Source organism: Dendrobates tinctorius, unplaced genomic scaffold (genome assembly GCF_039654945.1).
Source record: "Dendrobates tinctorius isolate UK_male_01 unplaced genomic scaffold, ASM3965494v1 ptg000270l, whole genome shotgun sequence".
Lineage (NCBI taxonomy): Eukaryota > Metazoa > Chordata > Amphibia > Anura > Dendrobatidae > Dendrobates > Dendrobates tinctorius.
In genome coordinates, this window is record NW_027361937.1 from 4634749 (window position 1) to 4662435 (window position 27687).

The following is a 27687-nucleotide window of genomic DNA, read 5'->3' on the forward strand; positions in this document are numbered from 1 at the left end:
GACTGCGGTCTGTGGACGAGCTTTCGCTTCTGGAGGAGGAGGAGGAGGAGGAGGAGGGTCGAACGCCTACAGCCAACTGTTTCCTATACCGTGGGCTAGGCAGCACTGTCCCACCACCGCTGTCCCCTGTGGACCCTGCATCCACCACATTAACCCAGTGCGCAGTGATGGACACGTAACGGCCCTAGCCATGCCGACTGGACCATGCATCAGTTGTGAGGTGCACCTTTCCGCTCACTGACTGCTTGAGTGCATGGACAATGCGGTCTTTCACATGATGGTGGAGGGCTGGGATGGCTTTGCGAGAGAAGAAGTGGCGACTGGGTAGTTCATAGCGTGGTACTGCATAGGCCATGAGTTCGCGGAAAGCTGTGCTTTCCACCAACCGAAAGGGCATCATCTCAAACGAGATTAGTTTGGCAATGTGGGCGTTCAAACCCAGTGTACGCGGATGAGAGACTGAGTACTTTCTTGACCTACTCATAGTGTCTGGGAGGGTGAGCTGGACTTGAGAGCTGCATATGGTGGAAGTAGCGGTGGACAGGGTGGACTGAGAGAGGGTTGATGATGGTGATGGAGTTGGTGTTCTTTCTGATGGCCTAGAATCAGTCTTTCGTTGATATAACAGTGGGATTCCCTGACTGCTGTGGCCTTGCAACGACACCTCAACATTTGCTGCTGTGCTAACCGGTGGGCTTACAGTGGGGGAAACAATGTAGCGTTGCTGACTACCTTCGTTGTGATCAGTTGCACATGTGGCACTTGAGGTTTGGTGTTGTGTCCACGCTTGCAAGTGCATGCTGGTTAAATGTCTAAGCATGCAACTGGTATTCAAATTTTTCAGATTTTTCCCTCGGCTAAAGGTCTTTGCGCACTTCTTACAGATAACCTTGGCCTGATCATGAGGATTTTGTTCAAAAAAGTGCCACACTGCACTCTTCCTACTTTGGCAGACATTTTGCGGCCTAGCACGCTGTGATCTTTTGACCCTCTGGACAAGCTGTCCAGCAACTCTTTTGATGTTTGGAACCTGTCTTTGGAGTGCTCCGGGCCTGCCAGATAACAGCTGTTGCGATGTCGATGTCTGCTGTGGATGCTCCTCATCTGAGCTATTGGAAGCAGCACCCTCTTCCCCCAATGGATGCCAATCTGGGTCAACAACTGGGTCATCCATCACCTCCTCTTCTATGTCATGTGCACCTTCCTCTGTGTCACCGTGTATGGTGGTATAGTGTGCGGGAAGGGGCACCTGAGTCTCATCAGGGTTAGAATCTGGCTCTGTACACTGCGAGGACAATGTAGTGCTCTGAGTGAATGTACCAGCAGAATCATCCATCAGCGGCTGTGCATCAGTGCACTCCATGTCAGATTCATCTTGGCCTGGGTAATTCACCATTTGACTTGATAATCCAGGCATGGTATGTGAAAACAGCTCCATGGAGTAATCAGTAGTATGGCCTGCGTCATCCTTCAATCTTGGTTGGGGTGAAGGACACATGGAAAGGTGTGGTTCATGAACATGAGCCTCCAATGACGACTCAGTGCTTTTACTTTTTACAACTGAAGAAGAGGAGGCGATAGAGCTGGAGGCTGAGTCAGCAATGTAAGACAAAACTTTTTCCTGATGCTCTGGCTTTAAAAGCGGTTTGCCAACTCCTAGAAAACTAAGCGTTCGAGGCCTTATGTAGCCAGACGATGACGCAGGGTCAGCACCTCCTGCATTCGGTCCTATTTTGCTCTTGCCACTACCATCAGATCCACCACCAACACCATCATTACCAGCTGCCAACCCCCGCCCAATTCCACGGCCTCTTCCACCAGCCTTCCTCATTTTTGGTAGAAATGTAGACAAAATCCAACAAACTATATAGTAATGTAAAACAAGGTACAAGGTGTCTATAGGACAGGGGAGATTTTGAATTTCTGCACACACTTTTGGACACTGGACACTTTTGGATTGTGTGAGGCCCACTGATATCTCAGCGCTATGTGACAGGCTCGATGGCACTGCTGTGACAAAAGTGACTAGAGGATAAGGGAGATTTTGAATATCTGCACACACTTTTGGACACTGGACACTTTTGGATTGTGTGAGGCCCACTGATATCTCAGCGCTATGTGACAGGCTCGATGGCACAGCTGTGACAAAAGTGACTAGAGGATAAGGGAGATTTTGAATATCTGCACACACTTTTGGACACTGGACACCTTTGGATTGTGTGAGGCCCACTGATATCTCAGCGCTATGTGACAGGCTCGATGGCACTGCTGTGACAAAAGTGACTAGAGGATAAGGGAGATTTTGAATATCTGCACACACTTTTGGACACTGGATACTTTTGGATTGTGTGAGGCCCAATGAATATCTGAGCGCTATGTGACAGGCTCGATGGCACAGCTGTGACCTAAGTGACTAGAGGATAAGTGAGATTTTGAATCTCTGCACACACTTTTGGACACTGGACACTTTTGGATTGTGTGAGGCCCAATGAATATCTCAGTGCTATGTGACAGGCTCGATGGCACTGCTGTGACAAAAGTGACTAGAGGATAAGGGAGATTTTGAATATCTGCACACACTTTTGGACCTTGGACACTTTTGGATTGTGTGAGGCCCACTGATATCTCAGCGCTATGTGACAGGCTCGATGGCACTGCTGTGACAAAAGTGACTAGAGGATAAGGGAGATTTTGAATATCTGCACACACTTTTGGACACTGGACACTTTTGGATTGTGTGAGGCCCACTGATATCTCAGCGCAATGTGACAGGCTCGATGGCACTGCTGTGACAAAAGTGACTAGAGGATAAGGGAGATTTTGAATATCTGCACACACTTTTGGACACTGGACACTTTTGGATTGGGTGAGGCCCAATGAATATCTGAGCGCTATGTGACAGGCTCGATGGCACAGCTGTGACCTAAGTGACTAGAGGATAAGTGAGATTTTGAATATCTGCACACACTTTTGGACACTGGACACTTTTGGATTGTGTGAGGCCCAATGAATATCTGAGCACTATGTGACAGGCTCGATGGCACAGCTGTGACCTAAGTGACTAGAGGATAAGTGAGATTTTGAATCTCTGCACACACTTTTGGACACTGGACACTTTTGGATTGTGTGAGGCCCAATGAATATCTGAGCGCTATGTGACAGGCTCGATGGCACAGCTATGACCTAAGTGACTAGTGGATAAGTGAGATTTTGAATCTCTGCACACACGTTTGGACACTGGACACTTTTGGATTGTGTGAGGCCCAATGAATATCTGAGCGCTATGTGACAGGTTCGATGGCACAGCTGTGACCTAAGTGACTAGAGGATAAGTGAGATTTTGAATCTCTGCACACACTTTTGGACACTGGACACTTTTGGATTCTGTGAGGCCCAATGAATATCTGAGCGCTATGTGACAGGCTCGATGGCACAGCTGTGACCTAAGTGACTAGAGGATAAGTGAGATTTTGAATCTCTGCACACACTTTTGGACACTGGACACTTTTGGATTGTGTGAGGCCCAATGAATATCTGAGCGCTATGTGACAGGCTCGATGGCACTGCTGTGACAAAAGTGACTAGAGGATAAGGGAGATTTTGAATATCTGCACACACTTTTGGACACTGGACACTTTTGGATTGTGTGAGGCCCACTGATATCTCAGCGCTATGTGACAGGCTCGATGGCACTGCTGTGACAAAAGTGACTAGAGGATAAGGGAGATTTTGAATATCTGCACACACTTTTGGACACTGGACACTTTTGGGTTGTGTGAGGCCCACTGATATCTCAGCGCTATGTGACAGGCTCGATGGCACTGCTGTGACAAAAGTGACTAGAGGATAAGGGAGATTTTGAATATCTGTACACACTTTTGGACACTGGACACTTTTGGATTGTGTGAGGCCCACTGATATCTCAGCGCTATGTGACAGGCTCGATGGCACTGCTGTGACAAAAGTGACTAGAGGATAAGGGAGATTTTGAATATCTGCAAACACTTTTGGACACTGGACACTTTTGGATTGTGTGAGGCCCACTGATATCTCAGCGCTATGTGACAGGCTCGATGGCACTGCTGTGACAAAAGTGACTAGAGGATAAGGGAGATTTTGAATATCTGCACACACTTTTGGACACTGGACACTTTTGGATTGTGTGAGGCCCACTGATATCTCAGCGCTATGTGACAGGCTCGATGGCACTGCTGTGACAAAAGTGACTAGAGGATAAGGGAGATTTTGAATATCTGCACACACTTTTGGACACTGGACACTTTTGGATTGTGTGAGGCCCAATGAATATCTGAGCGCTATGTGACAGGCTCGATGGCACAGCTGCGACCTAAGTGACTAGAGGATAAGTGAGATTTTGAATCTCTGCACACACTTTTGGACACTGGACACTTTTGGATTGTGTGAGGCCCAATGAATATCTGAGCGCTATGTGACAGGCTCGATGGCACAGCTGTGACCTAAGTGACTAGAGGATAAGGGAGATTTTGAATCTCTGCACACACTTTTGGACACTGGACACTTTTGGATTGTGTGAGGCCCAATGAATATCTGAGCGCTATGTGACAGGCTCGATGGCACAGCTGTGACCTAAGTGACTAGAGGATAAGTGAGATTTTGAATCTCTGCACACACTTTTGGACACTGGACACTTTTGGATTGTGTGAGGCCCAATGAATATCTGAGCGCTATGTGACAGGCTCGATGGCACAGCTGTGACCTAAGTGACTAGAGGATAAGTGAGATTTTGAATCTCTGCACACACTTTTGGACACTGGACACTTTTGGATTGTGTGAGGCCCAATGAATATCTGAGCGCTATGTGACAGGCTCGATGGCACAGCTGTGACCTAAGTGACTAGAGGATAAGTGAGATTTTGAATCTCTGCACACACTTTTGGACACTGGACACTTTTGGATTGTGTGAGGCCCAATGAATATCTGAGCGCTATGTGACAGGCTCGATGGCACAGCTGTGACCTAAGTGACTAGAGGATAAGTGAGATTTTGAATCTCTGCACACACTTTTGGACACTGGACACTTTTGGATTGTGTGAGGCCCAATGAATATCTGAGCGCTATGTGACAGGCTCGATGGCACAGCTGTGACAAAAGTGACTAGAGGATAAGGAAGATTGGATTGCTTTTAAAAAAGCAGTTTGCGGAGCAGTGGGTAAACAGCAATGCCAGCCTGTCAGGAAGCCTTAGAAGGCAGCCCAACAACCAACACCACTGATACACCACTATATAGCCTCCCCTTGCACTGCACACACAGTGACTGGTGTGTTGTGCAGGCCAAATTGCTAGCAGCAGAAGCAGTTTTTTTTTCTTCTCAGCAGGACAAAAAAAAAAAATTGGGATTGCTTTTAAAAAAGCAGTTTGCGGAGCAGTGGGTAAACAGCAATGCCAGCCTGTCAGGAAGCCTTAAAAGGCAGCCCAACAACCAACACCACTGATACACCACTATATAGCCTCCCCTTGCACTGCACACACAGTGACTGGTGTGTTGTGCAGGCCAAATCGCTAGCAGCAGAAGCAGTTTTTTTGTCTTCTTCCCTGCCTAACGCTCTCCCTACAGAATCAGCAGCAACCTCTCCCTATACTAAGATCGGCAGAAGTAAGATGGCGGTCTGCGTGCACGCCCTTTTATACCCCCTGTGACGCCCACCAAAGCAAGCCAATCACTTGCATGCCCTTCTGAAAGATGGTGGTGACCCGTGCCTATGTCATCACGCTGCCCACAGTGTCCGTGGATCCTGATTGGCTGAAAAAGAGCGCAAAACAAACTTTTGAAACGCGACTTTGGAGCGTAAGTCGCCGACCTCGTGGCCGACCTCATCCTAGGGTCGGGTTTCGTTTCATGAAACCCGACTTTGCCAAAAGTCGGCGACTTTTGAATTTTTTCGACCCGTTTCGCTCAACTCTAGTAAAGATAGAATGTAAAAAAAAAATAAAAAATGGTGTTATTCTTACCCTCCGTCGTCCCGCGCATCCGTTCCCAGTAATCCTTTGCGAAAATGCCCGCGATGACGTCAGTTCTCGCGGGAACGCGACGTCTCGCGGTAATTCGCGATGACATCGCGCGAATGACCGCAAGACTTCGCGATCCCGCGAGAACGGACGCCATCGCGGGCATTTTCGCAAAGGACTACTGGGAACGAGAGCGTGAATAGAAGCAGGAAGACTGCGCGGGACGTCGGAGGGTGAGAATAACAATATTTTTTAGTTTTAAATTCTATTTTTTACAGGGATATGGTACCCAAAGCCCGGAGGACAGTCTCCTCTCCTCCGGACCGTGGGTACCATCCGCAAATGTTTTGCCTACTTTCCGCATGGTGTGCACAGCCACATGCGGGAGGTAAGTGGAACAATGCATTGCTATGGGTGCGGGATCGCCGCGATTCCGCAAATTAATGAGCATGCTGCGGTTTTTACCGTGAAGCGATTCCGCCGCGGTAAAAACCGCAGCATTAGCACAGCATTGCGGAATCCCATAGGAATGCATGGGATGCTTATTTTTCGCGTTTTCGCGGCAAAATCGCACGGTTAAAACCGCCGCGGAAATGCGAAAAAAACGCCACGTGTGAACTCAGCCTAATAGCCACACTGGACATTATCTAGCTACACTATCTGATTGATATGCAACCACCTATCTAACTAGCTACAATGTGGGATACAGCATGCTTTTTCACATTTAGCTACTGAAAAACTATTATTTAGAATGCTATAGTCGTGCATGGAGCAATATAGAAGCAGTGCACAACACACTTGTAGGACATGTGCCCTGCTGGCTTTGTCTGTGGAGCTCAGTAATAGCCCCCCCAAAAAAAAAATTCCGGAAGGTAAATTTTACAGCCACACTGGACGCTATCTAGCTACACTATCTGACTGATATATCATATACAACTGCCTAAAGCCCCCATCAAACATAGCGATCTCGCTAGAGAGATCGCTGCTGAATCACAAGTTTTGTGATCGCTGTGTGTGACACATATCAGCGACCGCCTCCCCTGCCGGGTATCGCTGATCGTGCTTGAATGGCCTGAACATTTTTTTGATCGTTGGCCTCCCGCTGGCCAGCACGCATTGCTGCGTGTGGCAGGCATGAGATCATGTAGCAGGAGCTGGTAACCAAAGTAAACAGCAGATTTCGAAGCGCTGCGGGGTGCTTAGAAACCCACTGTGTACTTTAGTTACCAGCGCGCTGGTGCAGGGAGCTGGTAACCAAGGTAAACAGCAGGTTTCTAAGCGCCGCACAGCGCTTAGAAACCCGCTGTTTACCTTGGTTACCAGCTCAGGGCATTGAAGTGATTGAAGGGCATTGAAGTGATTGGCTGGCTTTGTGTGGTGTCACAGTGCGTATAAAAGGCTGTGACTGCCGACCGCCATCTTACTTCTGCCGATCTTAGCATAGGGAGAGGTGCTGCTGATTCTGAATAGGGAGAGCGTTGGGCAGGGAAGAAGAAAAAAAATGCTTCTGCTGATAGCGCTTTTCACTATACAGTTAGTGTGCAGTGAAAGGGGAGGATTTTTGCTTTTGTGCAGCAGCGCTGGTGGTGATTAGGCTGCATTGTAAGGCCTGCTAGCTACCTGCTAGCTGCATTGCTGTGTGCACACTGGTGTTCAAACTGCTTTTTTCAAAGCACTTCAACTTTTATTATTTTGTCCTGGTGAGTTACTGAGCGTTCATTTTTTCACAGACAGTATAGCGGTATACGATCCTCACACACTACCATCTTCCGGCTAGTATCACGGACAAATAGAAGCTATCTGGGTGTGACTCTGGAAGAAAAAGCAAAGGAGTTTGTCCATTTTCCCAGACCTACAACTTAGAGTGCTGTCCGCTTTTCAACCAGTTTCGTATATCTGCTGTTTACGGTGAAAACTAGACAGAGACAGCGTGTGTCAGTCCCTATAGAAATAGATGGAGATTGACAATTTTCCATATAGCCACCGTATAGCGATGTACGCTCCTCACAAACTACCATGTACCGACTGGTATCACAGTCAAATTGAACCTTTCTGGGTGTGACTCTGGAAGAAAAAGCTGAGGATTTTGTCCGTTTTTCCAGACTTACACCTTAGAGTGCTGTCCGCTTTTCAAACAGTTTCGTATATCTGCTGTTTGACTACGGTGAAAACTAGACAGAGTCAGCTTGTGTCAGTCCCTATACAAATAGACAGAGATTGACAATTTTAAATACAGACACCGTATAGCGGTGTATGCTCCTCACACACTGCCGTGTACCGGCTGGTATCACGGACAAATAGAAGCTATCTGTGTGTTACTCTGGAAGAAAAAGCCGAGGAGTTTGTCCGTTTTTCCAGACTTACACCTTAGAGTGCTGTCCGCTTTTCAAACAGTTTCGTATATCTGCTGTTTGACTACGGTGAAAACTAGACAGACAGCATGTGTCAGTCCCTATTCAAATAGACGGAGATTGATAATTTTAAATACAGACACCGTATAGCGGTGTATGCTCCCACACACTGCCGTGTACCGGCTGGTATCACGGACAAATAGAAGCTATCTGTGTGTTACTCTGGAAAAAAAAGCTGAGGAGTTTTTCCGTTTTCCCAGACCTACACCTTAGAGTGCTGTCCGCTTTTCAAACAGTTTCGTAGATCTGCTGTTAGAATACGGTGAAAACTAGACAGAGACAGCGTGTGTCAGTCCCTATAGAAATAGACGGAGATTGACAAGTTTCCATACAGACACCGTATAGAGCTGTTTAATTCTCAAACAGTATTGTATATCTTCCGTTTGCATTACAGTAACATCTATACAGAGTCAGCAAGTTTGTGACACTCCGTAAATACATATACGGAGATTGTTAGTTACACAAAAAAACTTATACAGCTGTACACTTCTGATACAGTTCCGTATATCTGCTTGTTGGATTACGGTCCAATACATACTGTGAGAGCGTCTGTGACTAACAAAATATATACAGAGATTTAATTTTTTTCATACACCTTACACAGCTGGACGCTCCTCATACAGTATCATCTCTCTGCTGGTATTTTTGGTACATTTTCCCAAATATGAGGAAGTATGGTGGAAGAGTCCACGGACGTGTGCAGGGGGGCGCAGCTGGTACTGATGGTGGTGGTGCATCGGCTGGCTCTGGCAAAAGCACAATAGCAGCTAAGACAGGAAGCGTTGAGCCTGCATAATTGTTTGGCCTAAGAAGGCCTGTAAGGTTGCCTATTCTAGGAGTAGGAAAACCACTTTTAAAGCCGGAGCATCAGGAACAGGTTTTGGCGTACATTGCCGAAACAGCCACCTGCTCTATTGCCTCCTTTTCAGAACGTTCGAAACCTGCAAGCACGGAGTCGTCAGTGCAGGGTTCTGGTCAGGAAAAACACCTTTCCTGGTGGCCTTCACCCCCACCAAAAGTTAAGAATGCAGCAGCCCACACTTCAGATTACTCTAAGGAGCTCTTTTCACATACCATACCAGGGTTTTCCAGTCAAATCCTGAATTCCCCAGTCCAAGATGAATCTGACATGGAGTGCACTGATGCACAGCCACTGCTAGATGATTCGGCTGGTACATTAACCCAGAGCAATACATTGCCCTCGCAGTCTATTGAGCTAGAATCCGACCCTGATGAAACTCAGGTGCCCCTTCCCGCACACTATACCACCTTACACGATGACACAGAGGAAGGTAAAGAGGAAGGTGCAGATGACTTTGAAGAGGAGGTGATAGATGCCCCAGGTCTTGACCCGGATTGGCATCCATTGGGGGAGGAGGGTGGCGCTGGCAATAGTTCAGATAAGGAGAAGGATCCGCAGCAGGCATTGACATCGCAGCAGCGGTTATCTGGCAGGCCCGTAGCTGTCCAAAAATGAGGAACAGCGGCGGAACAGTGCTACCTAGCCCACGGTATAGGAAACAGTTGCCTGTAGGCTTTCGCTCCTCCTCCTCTATCAGCGAAAGCTCGGCCACAGAGCGCAGTCGCACGAGCACTCCATCCGCAGCTGGCAGTGTTGCACACGAGGTGTCCCACTATGGAACAGCTAGTGGTAAGAGTCAGCAGTCTGTCTTAAAGATGATGTCTTTGGGCTACAACAGACACACTGTGAAGAGACTGGCCGACTACTTGCAGCAACAAAGAGAGTCATGGCTGGGCAGTCTACATCTTGAGGCAGGCAAGGTAGTCAGTGATAACGGCCGTTATTTTGTGGCAGCCATAGCCCCTGCAAAACTCACACACATACCTTGCCTGGCTCACGCTTTGAACCTGGTGGTGCAGTGCTTCCTTAATAATTATCCAGAGTTAACATTCCTGCTCCATAAGGTGCAATAACTGTGCTCGCACATCCATCGCTCGGGCGTATACTCCAGTCGTATGCAGAAGCTGCAGCGATTGCTCCACCTCCCCAAGCACCGCCTAATCATAGATGTTGCAACAAGGTGGAACTCCACCCTGCACATGGTTGAGAGGCTGTGCGAACAGAGGCAGGCTGTAATGTATTTGTGGGAGGATACACGGGCAGGCAGTTTGAGGGAAGACATGGAATTGTCGAGTGTGCAGTGGTCAAAGCTGAAAGACATCTGTAAAGTCCTTCAGCGTTTTGAGGAATGCACACAGCTGGTAAGCGCAGATGACGCCATCATAAGCATGAGCATTTCACTTATGCGTCTGCTCATGCAAAGTTTGATGCACATTAAGGATCAGGCGTCTGCAGAGGAGGAGGAGGGAAGCCTTGATGACAATCAGCCATTGTCTGGTCAGGGAACTATACGGGACGAGGTGGAGGAAGAAGAGGAAGAGAAGGAGGAGGATGAAGGGGATGATTATTTTGGGCAGGAGGATGCTTTTCAGGGGGCAAGAGAAAATGTTGGTGTTCCAAGGTCAGGTACAGTGTTTGTGCGTGACTGTAGGGATGTGGATTTGCCAGAAAGTGCTCCTCCACCCACCACTGGCAGTGCATCATTGATACCTGGAACATTGGCCCACATGTGCGATTATGCCTTGCGGATCCTAAAAAGGGACCCCTGCATTTCCAAAATGATGAGAGATGATGACTACTGGCTGGCCAGCATCCTCGATCCACGCTACAAAGGCTAATTACAAAACATCATGCCACAGGAGAACCTAGAGATAATATTGGCTAACAAGCAAGCAACTCTGGTAAAAAGGTTGTTTGAGGCTTTTCCCGGAACAGAGCAGCAATGCTGTTTCTCCCACGAGCCGTAGTGGGCACAATGGAAGAGGTGTTCGTGGTGCACACAGCCGAAGTGGCGTTGGAGACAGGAGTTTAATGACCATGTTGTGGAATGATTTCTCAAGTACCGCTCATACGACTGCTAATACTGTATCGATTAAAAGAGACAGGAGACAGCAGTTGTCAAATATGGTTACAAACTTCTTCTCCTCCCATATCGATGTTCTCCCTCACAAGTCATTCCCCTTTGACTATTGGGCCTCTAAACTGGACGCCTGGCCTGAATTGGCACAATATGCCTTACAGGAGCTCGCGTGCCCTGCTGCTTGTGTGTTATTTGAAAGAGTCTTCAGTGCTGCTGGATCAATCCTGACAGAAAAAAGGAACCGTCTGTCTACCCAAAATGTTGATGATCTAACCTTCATTAACATGAACCATGCATGGGTTGCAAAGGATTTTGTCCCACCTTCCCCTGATGACACATAGGTTCCCAGAAAACTGCCTCGCTTTTGTCTGCCTCTTCCTCGGACTTGCCTAATTCCGCCCTTTGCAGCTGCTAAATGTCCAGCCAACACATCAACATATGCCATTTTTTAAACCTCCCTAAGTGGGCTGCCCACCCCCCCAATGGCTGGGGTCAACACCTGGCACACCCGGGCAACTTCCGTTGCTCCGAACAGGTGGATGGGCCCACAGATGGCCGACGGCACTGACAAAGGGCCCCTCATAGTACAATACAGTATCTGTGATGGTAGGGGGGCCCACTCACCGTCAGACAAAATAGCGTACAATGAGTGGCCCTGTGCCAGTACCGTCGACCACGAGTGTGCCCCCCCTGCTTGGTCATGGCCACAGCACTTGCAAGTTGCAATACTTACCTCTCCCTGCTCCACCGCTGTGTAATCTGGGCAGTTAAATTCTTCATAGGGATAGCCGCTAGAAATTTGGTGCATTGATCGATGATGGTTAAGATGTAGCTATGCCCTGTCCTGCTGGCCTCTACCTTCAGATGATCAATGGCTACCATGTGTAATGGACGTCAACTTACAAGCGGATGCAGTGGTGCTTTATGATCATGTTTTACAGTTGTGATAGTCACATACTGGAGCATTCCAAATGAGGGACATCAGACAGTGGAGCAGCATTTACGGGGACCATTATACACTGGAGCATTAGAAATGGTGCACATTATATATGGAACATTATTTGGGCCCATAAGACACTGGAGCATCGTCCATGGGGAACATCATTTACTGTAGCATTATGTGGAGCTCATCATATACTGTATGGAACATTATATGTGACCAATTATTCTGTATGGAAAATATATGGGGCTCATTATTCTGTATGGCGCACAATGTGGTGGCCATAATACTGTATGGAGTAATACACTGTCCTTTTTTTGAGCTATTGTAGAATTTAAAATAGATCAGTCATGTCATGTAAGCAGTGAAGTGTTTGTCATTGTACTATACATATATTTCTGCGCCCAGGGCCGGACTGGGACTAAAATTCAGCCCTGGCATTTGAAGTTACACAGGCCCACTAGTCACATGGTGACTATATAATATCTTTGTACACTTGTAGGTTACAAGAAGTGAGAGGAGATTAACACGACTTAATAACATGTAGTCACAGCTGTGCCCAGTATTTCAGCTCAGTCCTATTTATTGCTTTTAGGTACAGTACTCCTCCCAAAGCTCTGTCCCTTTTTGTACACACAGTGAAAGAATTCCTGGCAGAACTGCTATCCATTGGGCAACCAGACCCCCTGGTCATAGCCATCCCTATCATACCTCCCAACTTTTGAAGAAGGGAAAGAGGGAGAAAGACAGCGGCGCTGCAAATTTTAGGCCACGCCCCGGCCACATCCATTTCTCAACGAGTCACACCCATGTCCACACCTAACCGCACCCATTTAGCACTGCTGATCACACTGACTGGTACTGAGGGCACAGTGGCTAGCATTATGGGCACACTGACTTGCACTTAAGGAAGAGAGAAAACAGAGAAAGAGAAAAAAGAAATCAGAGAGAAAGAAAGGAGAGCGAGAGAGAAAGAAAGAACAGAGAGAGAAAGAAAGAGGGGAAAGAAAGAACAGAGAGAGACAGAGAAAGAACAGAGTGAGAAAGAAAGAAGTAAAGAAAAGAAAGAAAGAGGGGAAAGAAAGAACAGAGAGAGAGAGAAAAAAGAAAGATTAGAGAGAGAAAGAAAGAACAGAGAGAAAGAAAATGAGGGAAAGACAGAACAGAGAATGAGAAAGAAAGAACAGAGAAAGAAAGAAAATGAGAGAAAGAAATAAAGAAAGATTCTATAAAGATACTATAGCAGCCCAGCTCGCATTATAGTGCCCACCTGAGCCTCCCGATGCAGGACATATCATGATCCGCTCACATGGCCGACATCCCCGATTCCAAGGCGATCCTGATGTTTGCGCTGTCGGAAGAGGACATGGTGATGGAACTGAAGCATTCCTGGTTCCGTCACAATCTCCTCATGAAATTATCTCATTTCCGGTTAGCTTCCAGCACATCACTTCCGGTGGAACATCATGTGTGAGTTTTAAAAATGCTCCTCCAGGCTCCGCCGTGTACTCCTATGTCCGTGGGAAAAGCCTGCTTTTTTTATGCTTCGTACACATTTGGTTCCGCTCCGTACATCCCACACACATATGGCTCCACTCCGTACACACGCGGTTCCGCTCCGTACACAAAGTACACACACCGCTCCGGTCCGTACACCTCGTACACATGCGGCTTCTCTCCGTACACCCCGTACTCACGCGGCTCCTCTCCGCACACCCTGTACACGCACGGCTCCGCTCCGTACACCTCGTACACGCGCGGCTCCTCTCCGTACACCTCGTACACACGCGGCTCCTCTCCGTACACCTCGTACACGCAGCTCCATTCTGTACACCTCATAAACACGGCTCCTCTCCGTACACCTCGTACACATCCAGCTCCGCTCCGTACACCTTGTACATATGCGGCTCCTCTCTGTACACCCAGTACACGCGCGGCTCCTCACCGTACACCCCGTACACACACAGCTCCGCTCCGTACACCTCGTACATGCGCGGCTCCTCTCCGTACACCTCGTACACGCGGCTCTGTTCTGTACACCTCGTACACACACGGCGCCTCTCCGTACACCTCATACACACGGCTCCATTCTGTACACCGCATACACACACGGCTCCTCTCCGCACACCTCGCACACGCGCGGCTCCCCTCCGTACATGCACGGCTCCGCTCCGTACACCTCGTACACGCGGCTCAGTTCTGTACACCTCATACACACATGGCTCCTCTCCGTACACATCCAGTCCGCTCCGTACACCTCGTACACATCCAGCTCTGCTCCGTACACCCCATACATGCGCGGCTCCTCTCCGTACACCTCGAACACACACGGCTCCGCTCCATACACCTCGTACATGCGCGGCTCCTCTCCGTACACATCGTACACGCGGCTCTGTTCTGTATACCTCATACACACACGGCTACTCACCGTACACCTCGTACACACGCGGCTCCTCTCTGTACACCTTGTACACACGCAGCTCCTCTCCGTACACCCCGTACACACACGGCTGCACTCCGTACACCTCTTACACGCACGGCTCCTCTCCGTACACCCCGTACACACACGGCTCCTCTCCGCACACCTCGTACATTCGCGGCTCCTCTCCGTACAACCCGTACACACACGGCTCTGCTCCGTACACCGCGTACAAACACGGCTCCGCTCCGTACACCTCGTACACGCGGCTCCGTTCTGTACACTTCATACACACACGGCTCCTCTCCGTACACCTCGTACACACGCGGCTCCTCTCCGTACACCTCATACACACATGGCTCCTCTCCGTAAACCTCGTACACTCGCGGCTCCTCTCTGTACACTCCCTACACGCGCAGCTCCTCTCTGTACACCCCGTACACACACGGCTCCGCTCCATACACTTCGTACATGCGCGGCTCCTCTCCGTACACCTCGTACACGCGGCTCTGTTCTGTACACCTCATACACACACGGCTCCTCTCCGTACACCTCGTACACGCGCGGCTCCTCTCCGTACACGCATGGCTCCGCTCCGTACACCTCGTACACGCGGCTCAGTTCTGTACACCTTATACACACACGGCTGCTCTCCTTACACCTCGTACACATACAGCTCCTCTCCGTACACCCCGTACACACGCGGCTCCGCTCCGTACACCTCATAACATGCGGCTCCTCTCCGTACACCTCGTACACGCAGCTTCATTCTGTACACCTCATGCACACACGGCTCATCTCCGTACACCTCGTACACATCCAGCTCCTCTTCGTACACCTCGTACACACGCGGCTCCTCTCCGTACAACCCGTACACACACGGCTCCGCTCCGTACACCTCGTACACGCGCGGCTCCTATCCGTACACCTCGTACACACAGCTCCGTTCTACACACCTCATACACACACGGCTCCTGTCCATACACCTCGTACACACGCGGCTCCTCTCCGTACACCTCGTACACACACGGCTCCTCTCCGCACACCTCGCACACGCGCGGCTCCCCTCCGTACATGCACGGCTCCGATCCGTACACCTCGTACACGCGGCTCAGTTCTGTACACCTCATACACACATGGCTTCTCTCCGTACACATCCAGTCCGCTCCGTACACCTCGTACACATCCAGCTCTGCTCCGTACACCCCGTACACACACGGCTACTCACCGTACACCTCGTACACACGCGGCTCCTCTCCGTACACCTTGTACACACGCGGCTCCTCTCCGTACACCCCGTACACACACGGCTCCACTCCATACACCTCTTACACGCACGGCTCCTCTCCGTACACCCCGTACACACACGGCTCCTCTCCACACACCTCGTACACTCGCGGCTCCTCTCTGTACAACCTGTACACACACGGCTCTGCTCCGTACACCGCGTACAAACACGGCTCCGCTCCGTACACCTCGTACACGCGGCTCCGTTCTGTACACTTCATACACACACGGCTCCTCTCCGTACACCTCGTACACACGCGGCTCCTCTCCGTACACCTCATACACACACGGCTCCTCTCCGTAAACCTCGTACACTTGCGGCTCCTCTCTGTACACTCCGTACACGCGCAGCTCCTCTCTGTACACCCCGTAAACACACGGCTCCGCTCCATACACTTCGTACATGCGCGGCTCCTCTCCGTACACCTCGTACACGCGGCTCTGTTCTGTACACCTCATACACACACGGCTCCTCTCCGTACACCTCGTACACGCGCGGCTCCTCTCCGTACACGCATGGCTCCGCTCCGTACACCTCGTACACGCGGCTCAGTTCTGTACACCTTATACACACACGGCTGCTCTCCTTACACCTCGTATACATCCAGCTCCTCTCCGTACAACCCGTACACACGCGGCTCCGCTCCGTACACCTCGTAACATGCGGCTCCTCTCCGTACACCTCGTACACGCAGCTCCATTCTGTACACCTCATGCACACACGGCTCATCTCCGTACACCTCGTACATATCCAGCTCCTCTTCGTACACCTCGTACACACGCGGCTCCTCTCCGTACAACCCGTACACACACGGCTCCGCTCCGTACACCTCTTACACGCGGCTCCATTCTGTACACCTCATACACACATGGCTCCTCTCTGTACACCTCGTACACACGCTGCTCCTCTCCGTACACCTCGTACACATGCGGCTCCTCTCCGTACACCCCGTACACACACGGCTCCGCTCCGTACACCTCGTACACGCGCGGCTCCTATCCGTACACCTCGTACACACAGCTCCGTTCTACACACCTCATACACACACGGCTCCTGTCCATACACCTCGTACACACGCGGCTCCTCTCCGTACACCTCGTACACACACGGTTCCTTTCGTACACCTCGTACACACGCGGCTCCGCTCTTTACACCTCGTACACAAGCGGCTCCGCTCCGTACACCTCGTACACATGGCTCCGCTTCGTACACCTCGTACACACATGGCTTCGCTCCGTACACCTCGTACACACACGGCTCCTGTCCGTACACCTCGTACACACGCGGCTCCTCTCCGTACACCTCGTACACACATGGCTCCTCTCACACACCTCGTACACACACGGCTCCTCTCGTACACCTCATACACACACGGCTCCTGTCCATACACCTCGTACAAATGCGGCTCCTCTCCGTACACCTCGTACACACGCGGCTCCACTCCGTACACCATGCTCCATTCTGTACACCTCATACACACACGGCTCCTCTCTGTACACCTCGTACACATCCAGCTCCGCTCCGTACACCTCGTACACACGCGGCTCCTCTCCGTACACCCAGCACACGCGCGGCTCCTGTCCGTACACCCGGTACACACACGGCTCTGCTCCGTACACCTCGTACATGCGCGGCTCCTCTCCGTACACCTCGTACATGCGGCTCTGTTCTGTACACCTCGTACACACACGGCTCCTCGCCGTACACCTCATACACACGGCTCCATTCTGTACACCTCATACACACACGGCTCCTCTCCACACACCTCGTACACGCACGGCGCGGCTCCTCTCCGTACAAGCACGGCTCCGCTCCGTACACCTCGTACACGCGGCTCTGTTCTGTACACCTCATACACACATGGCTCCTCACCGTACACCTCGTACACATCCAGCTCTGCTCCGTACACCTTGTACACATCCAGCTCCGCTCCGTACACCCCATACACACGCAGCTCCTCTCTGTACACCCCGAACACACACGGCTCCGCTCTGTACACCTCGCACATGCGCGGCTCCTCTCCGTACACCTCGTACACGCGGCTCTGTTCTGTATACCTCATACACAAGCGGCTCCGCTCCGTACACCTCGTACACACACGGCTCCGCTCCGTACACCTCGTACACACACGGCTCTGCTCCGTACACCTCGTACACACACGGCTCCGCTCCGTACCCCTCATGCACACACATACTTACCTCATCCAGCACCATGACAACCAGCATAGCAGAGTCCGGCAGACACAAAGAGGCAGGGCTGTGCGCACAGGACCTGTGATGAGGTCACAGGAGGGGGCGGAGTCAGGGGGTCACATGATCAGGGGTCTGGACAAAGGCTCCTGATCATGTGACCCTGACTCCTCCCCTCCTGTGACCTCATTACAGTTCCTGTGTACAGAGAAGAGAGCAGGCAAGCGATGCTGTGAGTGGCTGCAGGGGGGTCTCAAGCTAGGGCGAGGATGGAGTGCGTGGCAGCTTATCTCCCTGCAGTGCACGCAGAGGGCCAGCGGCAGGAACAACAGCCAGGCCAGTGGCCGCATCAGCTGACAAGCGGCCAGATGAGCGGGCGCTGCCGCCCTCGGCCCACATGACAGCGGCCCAGTGGGAAAATGCCCGGTTGGGCATATTACCAATCCGGGCCTGTCTGTGCCGTATCGGAGCATCATGAGTTGTGGTATGTGTTAAAGGGGCGCTCTTTGGCCCAGGGCACATGAAAATCTGGAGCCAGCCTTACCCCCCACAACTTTATCTAAATAACCCCCAGTTTTCAGTGCGTATCTATTATTATAAAGTAAATTAAGGTTAAAAAGCTTCAGCAATAAGAATTGATGTTTATGGCATTGAAATGGGCACTGTAGGTGTGTTTACTGTCCTCCACTCCCTGCTGACTTTGCTTCCCCATTGCATTTCGTGTTTCGGTCGGACCCCTGACTTTTCCCTATAGTCGGCTGATTTCATGAGAGGAGACATTGAAAAATGGTGGCAGGAATGTCACACGTACTGGCACAGGGCTCCTCATAGTACGCTGGTGTGTCTGACGGTGAGTGGGGCCCCCCACCGTCAGAGACATTGTATTGTACTATGAGGGGCCCTGTGCCAGTGCCGTCGGCCATCTGTGGGCCCATCCACCTGTTCAGAGCAACGGCACTTGCCCGGGTGCGCCAGGTTTTGACTCCAGCCATTGGGGGGGGTGGGCAGCCCACTTAGGGATGTTTAAAAAATGGCATATGTTGATGTGTTGGATGGACATTCAGCTGCTGCAAAGGGCGGAATAGGGCAAGTCTGAGGAAGAGGAGGACAAAAGCGAGGCAGTTTTCTGGGAACCTGTGTGTTATCAGGGGAAGGTGGGACAAAATCCTTTGCAACCCATGCATGGTTCATTTTAATGAAGGTTAGATCATCAACATTTTTGGTAGACAGATGGGTCCTTTTTTCTGTCAGGATTGATGCAGCAGCACTGAAGACTCTTTCAGATAACACACTAGCAGCAGGGCAAGCGAGCTCCTGTAAGGCATATTGTGCCAATTCAGGCCAAGTGTCCAGTTTCGAGGCCCAATAGTCAAAGGGGAATGATTTGTGAGGGAGAACATCAATATGGGAGGAGAAGTAGTTTGTAACCATATTTGACAACTGCTGTCTCCTGTCACTTTTAATCGATGCAGTATTAGCAGTCGTGTGAGTGGTACTTGAGAATTCCACAACATGGTTATTAATCCCTTGTCTCCAATGCCACTTCGGCTGTGTGCACCACAAACACCTCTTCCATTGTGCCAACTACAGCTCGTGGGAGAACCAGCACCACTGCTGTGTGCTGGGAAATCCTCAAACAAACGGTTTACCAGAGTTGCTTGTTTGTTAGCCAATATTATCTCTAGGTTTTCCTGTGGCATGATGCTGTGTAATTTTTCTTTGTAGCGTTGATCAAGGATTCTGACCAGCCAGTAGTCTTCATCTATCACCATTTTGGCAATGCGGGAGACCCTTTTTAGGATCCGCAAGGCATAATCGCACATGTGGGCCAATGTTCCAGGTGTCAATGATGCACTGCCAGTGGTGGGTGGAGGAGCACTTTCTGGCAAATCCACATCCCTACAGTAAAGCACAAACAATGTACCTGACCTTGGAACACCAGCTTTTTCTCTTGCCCCCTGAGAAACATCCTCCTGCCCAAAATAATCATCCCCCTCATCCTCCTCCTCCTCTTCCTCTTCTTCCTCCACCTCGTCCAGGACAGTCCCCTGACCAGACAATGGCTTAGCTTCCCTCCTCCTCTTCTGCAGACGCCTGATCCTTAATGTGCATGAAACTTTGCATGAGCAGTTGTGGGATGCTCATGCTTATGATGGCATTGTCTGTGCTTACCAGCCGTGTGCATTCCTCAAAACACTGAAGGACTTTACAGAGGTCTTTCAGCTTTGACCACTGCACACCCGACAATTCTATGTCTTCCCTCAAACTGTCTGCCTGTGTATCCTCCCACAAATGCATTACAGCCTGCCTCTGTTCGCACAGCCTCTCAACCATGTGCAGGCTGGAGTTCCACCTTGTTGCAACATCTATGATTAGGCGGTGCTTGGGGAGGTGGAGCAATCGCTGCAGCTTCTGCATACGACTGGAGTGTACGGCCGAATGACGGATGTGCAAGCACAGTCTTCGCACCTTAAGGAGCAGGGATGTTAACTCCGGATAATTATTAAGGAAGCACTGCACCACCAGGTTCAAAGTGTGAGCCAGGCAAGGAATGTGTGTGGGTTTTGCATGGGCTATAGCTGCCACAAAATTACGGCCGTTATCACTGACTACCTTGCCTGCCTCAAGATGTAGACTGCCCAGCCATGACTCTCTTTGTCGCTGCAAGTAGTCGGCCAGTACCTCCGCCGTGTGTCTGTTGTCGCCCAAAGACATCATCTTTAACACAGCTTGCTGATGCTTACCACTAGCTTTTCCGTAGTGGGGCACCTTGTGTGCAACACTGCCAGCTGCGGATGGAGTGCTCGTGCGACTGCGCTCTGTAGACGAGCTTTCGCTGATAGAGGAGGGGGAGGAGGATCGAAAGCCTACAGCCAACTGTTTCCTATACCGTGGGCTAGGCAGCACTGTTCCTCCGCCCCTGTCCCCAGTGGAGCCTGCATCCACCACATTAACCCAGTGCGCTGTGAAGGACACGTAACGGCCCTGGCCATGCCGACTGGTCCTTGCATCTGTTGTGATGTGCACCTTTCCACTCACTGACTGTTTTAGTGCATGGACAATGCGGTCTTTCACACGCCGGTGGAGGGCAGGGATGGCTTTTCGAGAAAAGAAGTGAGAGTGGGTTGTTGATGGTATTGGTGGTGATAGCCTAGATTCAGTGTTGTGTTACAAAACCATTGTGTTTCCCTGAGTGCTTTAGCCTTGCGACAACGCCTCCACATTTAGTGCTGTGGTGTGATTAACGGTGGTGGTGGACTTACAGTGGGGGAAGCGATGGAACGTTGCTGGCTACCTTCAGTCAGAGCAGGTGCACACGTGCTACCTGAGGTTTTGTAGTCTGTCCATGCTTGCATGTGCATGTTGATTAAATGTCTAAGCATGCAACTGGTATTCACATTTCTGAGTTGTTTACCTCGGTTAAAGGTCCTTCCGCACTTCTTGCAGGTAACCTTTGCCTCATCAGTAGGATTTTGGACAAAGAATTGCCACACTGCACTCTTCCTACTATGGTATACATTTTCTGGCCTTGCACGCTGTGCTAAGTTGACCGCCTGGCCAAGCTGTCTTGCAATTCTTTTCGTTTTTGGTCCACGTTTTTGGACAGCTACCAGATGACCGCTGCTGTGATGTCAATGCCTGCTGCGGATCCTTCTCCTTATCTGAACTATTGCCAGCGCCACCCTCCTCCCCCAATGGATGCCAATCCGGGTCAAGAGCTAGGTCATCCATCACCTCCTCTTCAAAGTCATCTGCACCTTCCTCTTTACCTACCTCTGTGTCATTGTGTAAGGTGGTATAGTATGCGGGAAGGGGCACCTGAGTTTCATCAGGGTCAGATTCTGGTTCAATAGACTGCGAGGGCAATGTAGTGCTCTGGGTCGATGTACCAGCAGAATCATCTAGCAGTGGCCGTGCATCAGTGCACTCCTTGTCAGATTCATCTTTGACTGGGGAATTCTGGATTTGACTGGATAACCAAGGCATGGTATGTGAAAAGAGCTCCATAGAGTAATCTGAAGTGTTGGCTGCCGCATTCTTAACTTTTGATGGGGGTGAAGGACACAAGGAAAGGTTTTTTTTCCTGACCAGAACCATGCACTGACGACTCCGTTCTTGCAGGTTTCGAACATTCAGAAGAGGAGGCAATAGAGCTGGTGGCTGTTTCGGCAATGAACGCCAAAACCTGTTCCTGATGCTCCGGCTTTAAAAGCGGTTTTCCTATTCCAAGAAAAGGCAACCTTACAGGCCTTCTTGGGCCAGAGGATGGCGCAGGCTCAACACCTCCTGCCTTAGCTGCTATTGTGCTTTTGCCAGAAACAGCCGATGCACCACCATCATCAGTACCAGCTGCGCCCCCTTGCACACGTCTACGGACACTTCCACCATACTTCCTCATGTTTGGGAAAATGTACAAAAAATACCAGCAGAGAGATGGTACTGTATGAGGAGCGTCCAGCTGTGTAAGGTGTATTAAAAAAATTAAATCTATGTATATATTTTCATAGTCACAGACACTCTCACAGTATGTATTGGACCGTAATCCAACTAGCAGATATACGGAACTATATCAGAAGTGTACAGCTGTATATGTTTTTGTGTAACTAACAATCTCCGTATATGTATTTACAGAGTGTCACACACACGCTGACTCTGTATAGATGTGACTGTAATGAAAATGGCAGATATACAATACTGTTTGAGAATCAGACAGCTCTATATGGTGTGTGTATTGAAAATTGTCAATCTCCGTCTATTTGTATAGGGACTGACACACGTTGTCTCTGTTTAGTTTTGCCCGTTATCAAACAGCAGATATACGAAACTGTTTGAAAAGCGGACAGCACTCGCTCTAAAGTGTAGGTCTGAAAAAACGGAAAAACTCGGCTTTTTTTTCCCAGAGTCACACACAGATAGCTTCTATTTGTCCGTGATGCAAGGCGGTACACCGTAGTGTGTGAGGAGCATACACCATTATATGGTGTGTGTATGGAAAATTGTCAATCTCCGTCTATTTGTATAGGGACTGACACACGCTGTCTCTGTCTAGTTTTCACCGTAGTCAAACAGCAGATATACGAAACTGTTTGAAAAGCGAATAGCACTCTAAGGTGTAGGTCTGGAAAAACGGACAAACTCCTTGGCTTTTTCTTCCAGAGTCACACCCAGATAGCTTCTCTTTGTCCGTGATACCAGCCGGTACATGGTAGTGTGTGAGGATCGTACACCGCTATACGGTCTGTGAAAAAATGATGCTCAGTAACTCACCAGGACAAAATAATTACATTTGGAGTGCTTTGAAAAAAGCAGTTTGAACACCAGTGTGCACACAGCAATGCAGCTAGCAGGTAGCCTTACAATGCAGCCTAATCACCACCAGCGCTGCTGCACAAAAGCAAAAATACTCCCCTTTCACTGCACACTAACTGTACAGTGAAAAGCGCTATCAGCAGAAGCAGTTTTTTTTTCTTCTTCCCAGCCTAATCTGTCCCTATTCAGAATCAGCAGCAGCACCTCTCCCTATGCTAAGATCGGCAGAAGTAAGATGGCGGTCGGCAGTCACAGCCTTTTATACCCACTGTGACGCCACACAAAGCCAGCCAATCACTTCAATGCCCTTCTCTAAGATGGTGGTGGCCGCTGCCTATGTCATCGCGTTGCCCACAGTGTGCATCCTCCATCATTGGCTGAAAAAAGGCGCTGGAAGCATCATTTGAATCGCGACTTTGGCGCTCGGGTCGCCGACATCATGGCCGACCTCACGCTATGGTCGGGTTTCGTTTCATGATACCCGACTTTGGCGAAAGTCGGCGATTTTTTAAATTGACCGACCCGTTTCGCTCAACTCTAGTCTTAAGTAGTTTTCTATTTTGTGACCTGTAAATTCACCTCCATTATCACTTCTGATGACAATTGGCTTCCTTTGAAATTTGTTACTCGACTTTGTTACGTAGTCTACAAGTTTATTAAAAACTTCACTTTTGTTCTTAATTAAGTATGTGACTGTGTATCTTGAGTAGTCTTCTATGAAAGTCACCATGTATCTATTTCCTCCTGATGTAGTCACTTTCATGGGTCCACATACGTCAGTATGCACCAAATCAAGTGGTCTTTTGCTTTTCATCTCACTTTCTTTTGGAATAGATATTCTTGTGGCTTTAGATTTTATATAACATTCACATCTTACGGTAATTGAGCAATCTGATATCTTTAGATTTTTTGCCAATTCTTTTCTTTGTAGTTCCCTTATACTGTCAGGGTGTCAGTGTCCTAGATGTCTATGCCACATGTGAATACAGTTCTTGTGATCATGTGTACATACCTTCATCTGTTCCTTTGGTGTGTCGAGATGATATAACTGTTCATCTGCCTTGACATTGGTTATCACCTTGCTTCCTGCTAGAATTGCACACTCATTGTCTTTGAATTTTACAGTGATTCCATTGGCTGTTAAATGCTTCAAATATAACAATCCACCCTCCAATTTTGGAACATACAACACATCCTGTATAAGTATCTTTGAATCTTATCCGAACTTGTTTGAACAGTTTAGCATACCTTGTCCTATACCTTTTGCGGTTATTTTGCTTCCATCTGCAAGATAAATGGCTTCTTTCTTATCTAAATCAAGATCAGTGAAGAAATTCTAGTCACTTGTCATATCACTCGTTGCTCCTGAATCAATAAACCAACCAAGTGATGATTTCTTGTCTGTTACTTTAAATTTGCCATCCCAATTATTCACAAATGAATCGGAAATTGTGTTTTTCACTTTCTGTGTATGCTCTTTATGTTGTAATTTTTGCTGTTCTGCTGTCCATATGGTACAGTTTTTCTTTAAATGACTTTTTTTCTTACATCTGAAGCATTCTCTTGTCTCTTTATTATAGGGATTTTTAAATTCTGTAGTTTTAAGAGTGTTTCACTGTCCTTTTCAGTAGAAAAATTGTCTGTTATTTTCTTCTCTGATATTCATCTATTAGTCTGGTTTTCACAAAATCTAATGTGATGTCTTTTTCTGGTCTTCTCTCGAGGGCATTTATAAAGGCTGTATACGAATCTGGTAAACTGCACAATAATATTGCTGCTACATGACTTTCTTTAATGTCTTCACCAATAGACCTTAGCTGTGATATTACTTCCATCACTGAGAATATGTGCTTCTTGCATATCGTCATTTGCACTCAATCTCATACTGTAAAGCTTTCTTAAAAGAAATAACTTTTGATTTAAACTGGATTTTTCATATAGCTTTTTCAATGTCTCCAACATTCCTTTCGCTGTATCCTCATTCCTTATCATCCACTAATAAGCTAATGGAGGCTCTAGCTTCTCTATTCTTTCTATCCTATGTCTGATTAACTTCATCAGATCTATCTGCAATGATTACTTCCCATAAAACATCCTTAGATAACAACATCTCTACTTTAAATTTCCATAACTGATAATTTTCACTGTTCAGCTTAGCTACTGTGAGTTCCAGCTCAGTGATGCACATCATTTTTAAATAATCTTACTTGTTTTATGAAGATATTCTTCTTTCTTCTTGAGAGTTTCTGTATATCCTGTGTGTGGTGATTCTCTGTAATGATCTCCAGTGTGCGGTCCTCCAGTTCCTGGGTCATAAATTCCTTTGTCCCTCTGTATCTAGATTTTTTTTTCAGTCTCCGTTCACTGGGTTTTATCTTATTTGCTTCTCCGTGTCTGAGGTTATTGCTTGTAATTATCTTCTGGGTGTCTCTGTCCTGGGTGTCTGGGCCCATAACCTGTAGCAGAGTGTATCTTTTGAGAATTCACCGGTACACAGGAGAATTTCACTGAGCAAGTTATCTTGAGTAAATAGCATTTACTTCTTATGGGTAAACATGAGATAAGAATTCAGAAGCACACAGCCCATGCTGTTGGTATAATACAGTCAAAAGCGAAAGTAAAAACTAACAATAGCAAGAGAGCTTCCCTCCCCACAATACAGAAAACATATAACTTCACACTATTGCCATCTGCTGTCAGGCTAGTGTAAAGTCCTCCTTTACATAAATAATAAGTCAATTTCTGTTGCATATGCCAACAGTCTGGCCCTACGGTCTCCCATTCGTTTCTGGATGCTGATACTGTTGCTCAGCGCAGGTGTCGGTCCCGGTGTCAGATGCGCTCACCGGTGCGCTAGTATCATTTATGTTTGGTGTGTGTAAGTGGATACTCTACCACTCTGTATGCATGTGAGTGTGTTTAGATACCTCATGAGTTTTTGCCAGTTAGGGCTTTTTGTACCTGCTTGGCTAAGCATCTGTTTCCCACATGTGTACGGTTAGCATAGTGGACGTACAGGCTGAGAGCCAACCAAAGAGCTGTGCTCCTCTGTGAAGTCTACAGGGTTTGTAGTTAGCCTCAGTTTTTGTATTTTTCTTGTGACTCAGCATCTGTGTCGGCCATGTGTTCGATTGGCAAGGGTCAGTAACAGAGCGAGCGCAACCCTTTAGTTCTACTTCTCTGTGAAGCAAACAGAGCTGTGTATTGTGCATTCTGTTCATACTGCGTGGCGTTAATGGAGTTCACTCACTGTCTTTAGTTCATCATTGTTCACATTAACAGTAGAGATGAGTGACTTTGCCTTTTTTAGGGTCGAGTCTGGTTTCATGAAACCCGACTTTCTCAAAAGTCGGGTCAAATGCAATTGGCCGACTATAGGGAAAAGTCAGAGGCCGACTGAAGCACAAAACCCAATGCAAGTCAATGGGGAAGCAAAGTCGGTAGGGAGTGGAGGACAGTAAACACACCTACAGTGCTCATTTCAATGCCAAAACATCAATTCTTATTACTGCAGCTTGTCAACCTTAATTTACTTCATAATAATAGATACCCATTGAAAACAGGGGGTTATTTGGCTAAAGTTGTGGGGGGGTAGGGCTGGCTCCTGGTTTTCGTGTGCCCTGGGCCAAAGAGTGTTAGTGCGCCCCTTTAACACATACCACAACTCATGATGCGCCAATACGGCACAGAAATATAGGTATAGTACAATGACAAATACTTCACTTCTTACATGACATGACTGATCTATTTTAAATTGTACAATAGCTCAAAAAAAGGACAGTATATTACTCCATACAGTATTATGGCCACCACTTTGTGCGCCAAACAGAATAATGCGCCCCACATATTTCTCCATACAGAATAATTGGCAACATATAATGTTCCATACAGTATATGATGAGCTCCACATAATGCTACCGTATATGATGGTCCCCATGGACGATGCTCCAGTGTGTTATGGGCCAAAATAATGCTCCACATATAATGGGCTCCATTTCTAATGCTCCAGTGTCTAATGGGCCCCTTAATGCTGCTCCAGTGTCTGATGTCCCCCATTTGGAATGCTCCAGTATATGATGGGCCTCATTGATGATGCTCCAGTGTATGATGGGCCCTAATAATGCTCCATATATAATGGGTCCCATTTCTAATGCTCCAGTGTTTCAGGTGCCCCATAGATGCTGCTCCAGTGTCTGATCT

General features: G+C 48.5%; 1 long non-coding RNA gene across 1 annotated transcript in view; it reads left to right on the forward strand.

The window, feature by feature from the left end:
• Nucleotides 1–18357: 18357 nt before the first annotated feature.
• LOC141069673 (uncharacterized) overlaps nucleotides 18358–27687 on the forward strand; it is a 55856-nt gene continuing 46526 nt past the window's right edge. The window contains exon 1 of the long non-coding RNA XR_012226631.1: nucleotides 18358–18409. This is a non-coding gene — a long non-coding RNA (uncharacterized lncRNA). The remainder of the gene's footprint in view (nucleotides 18410–27687) is intronic.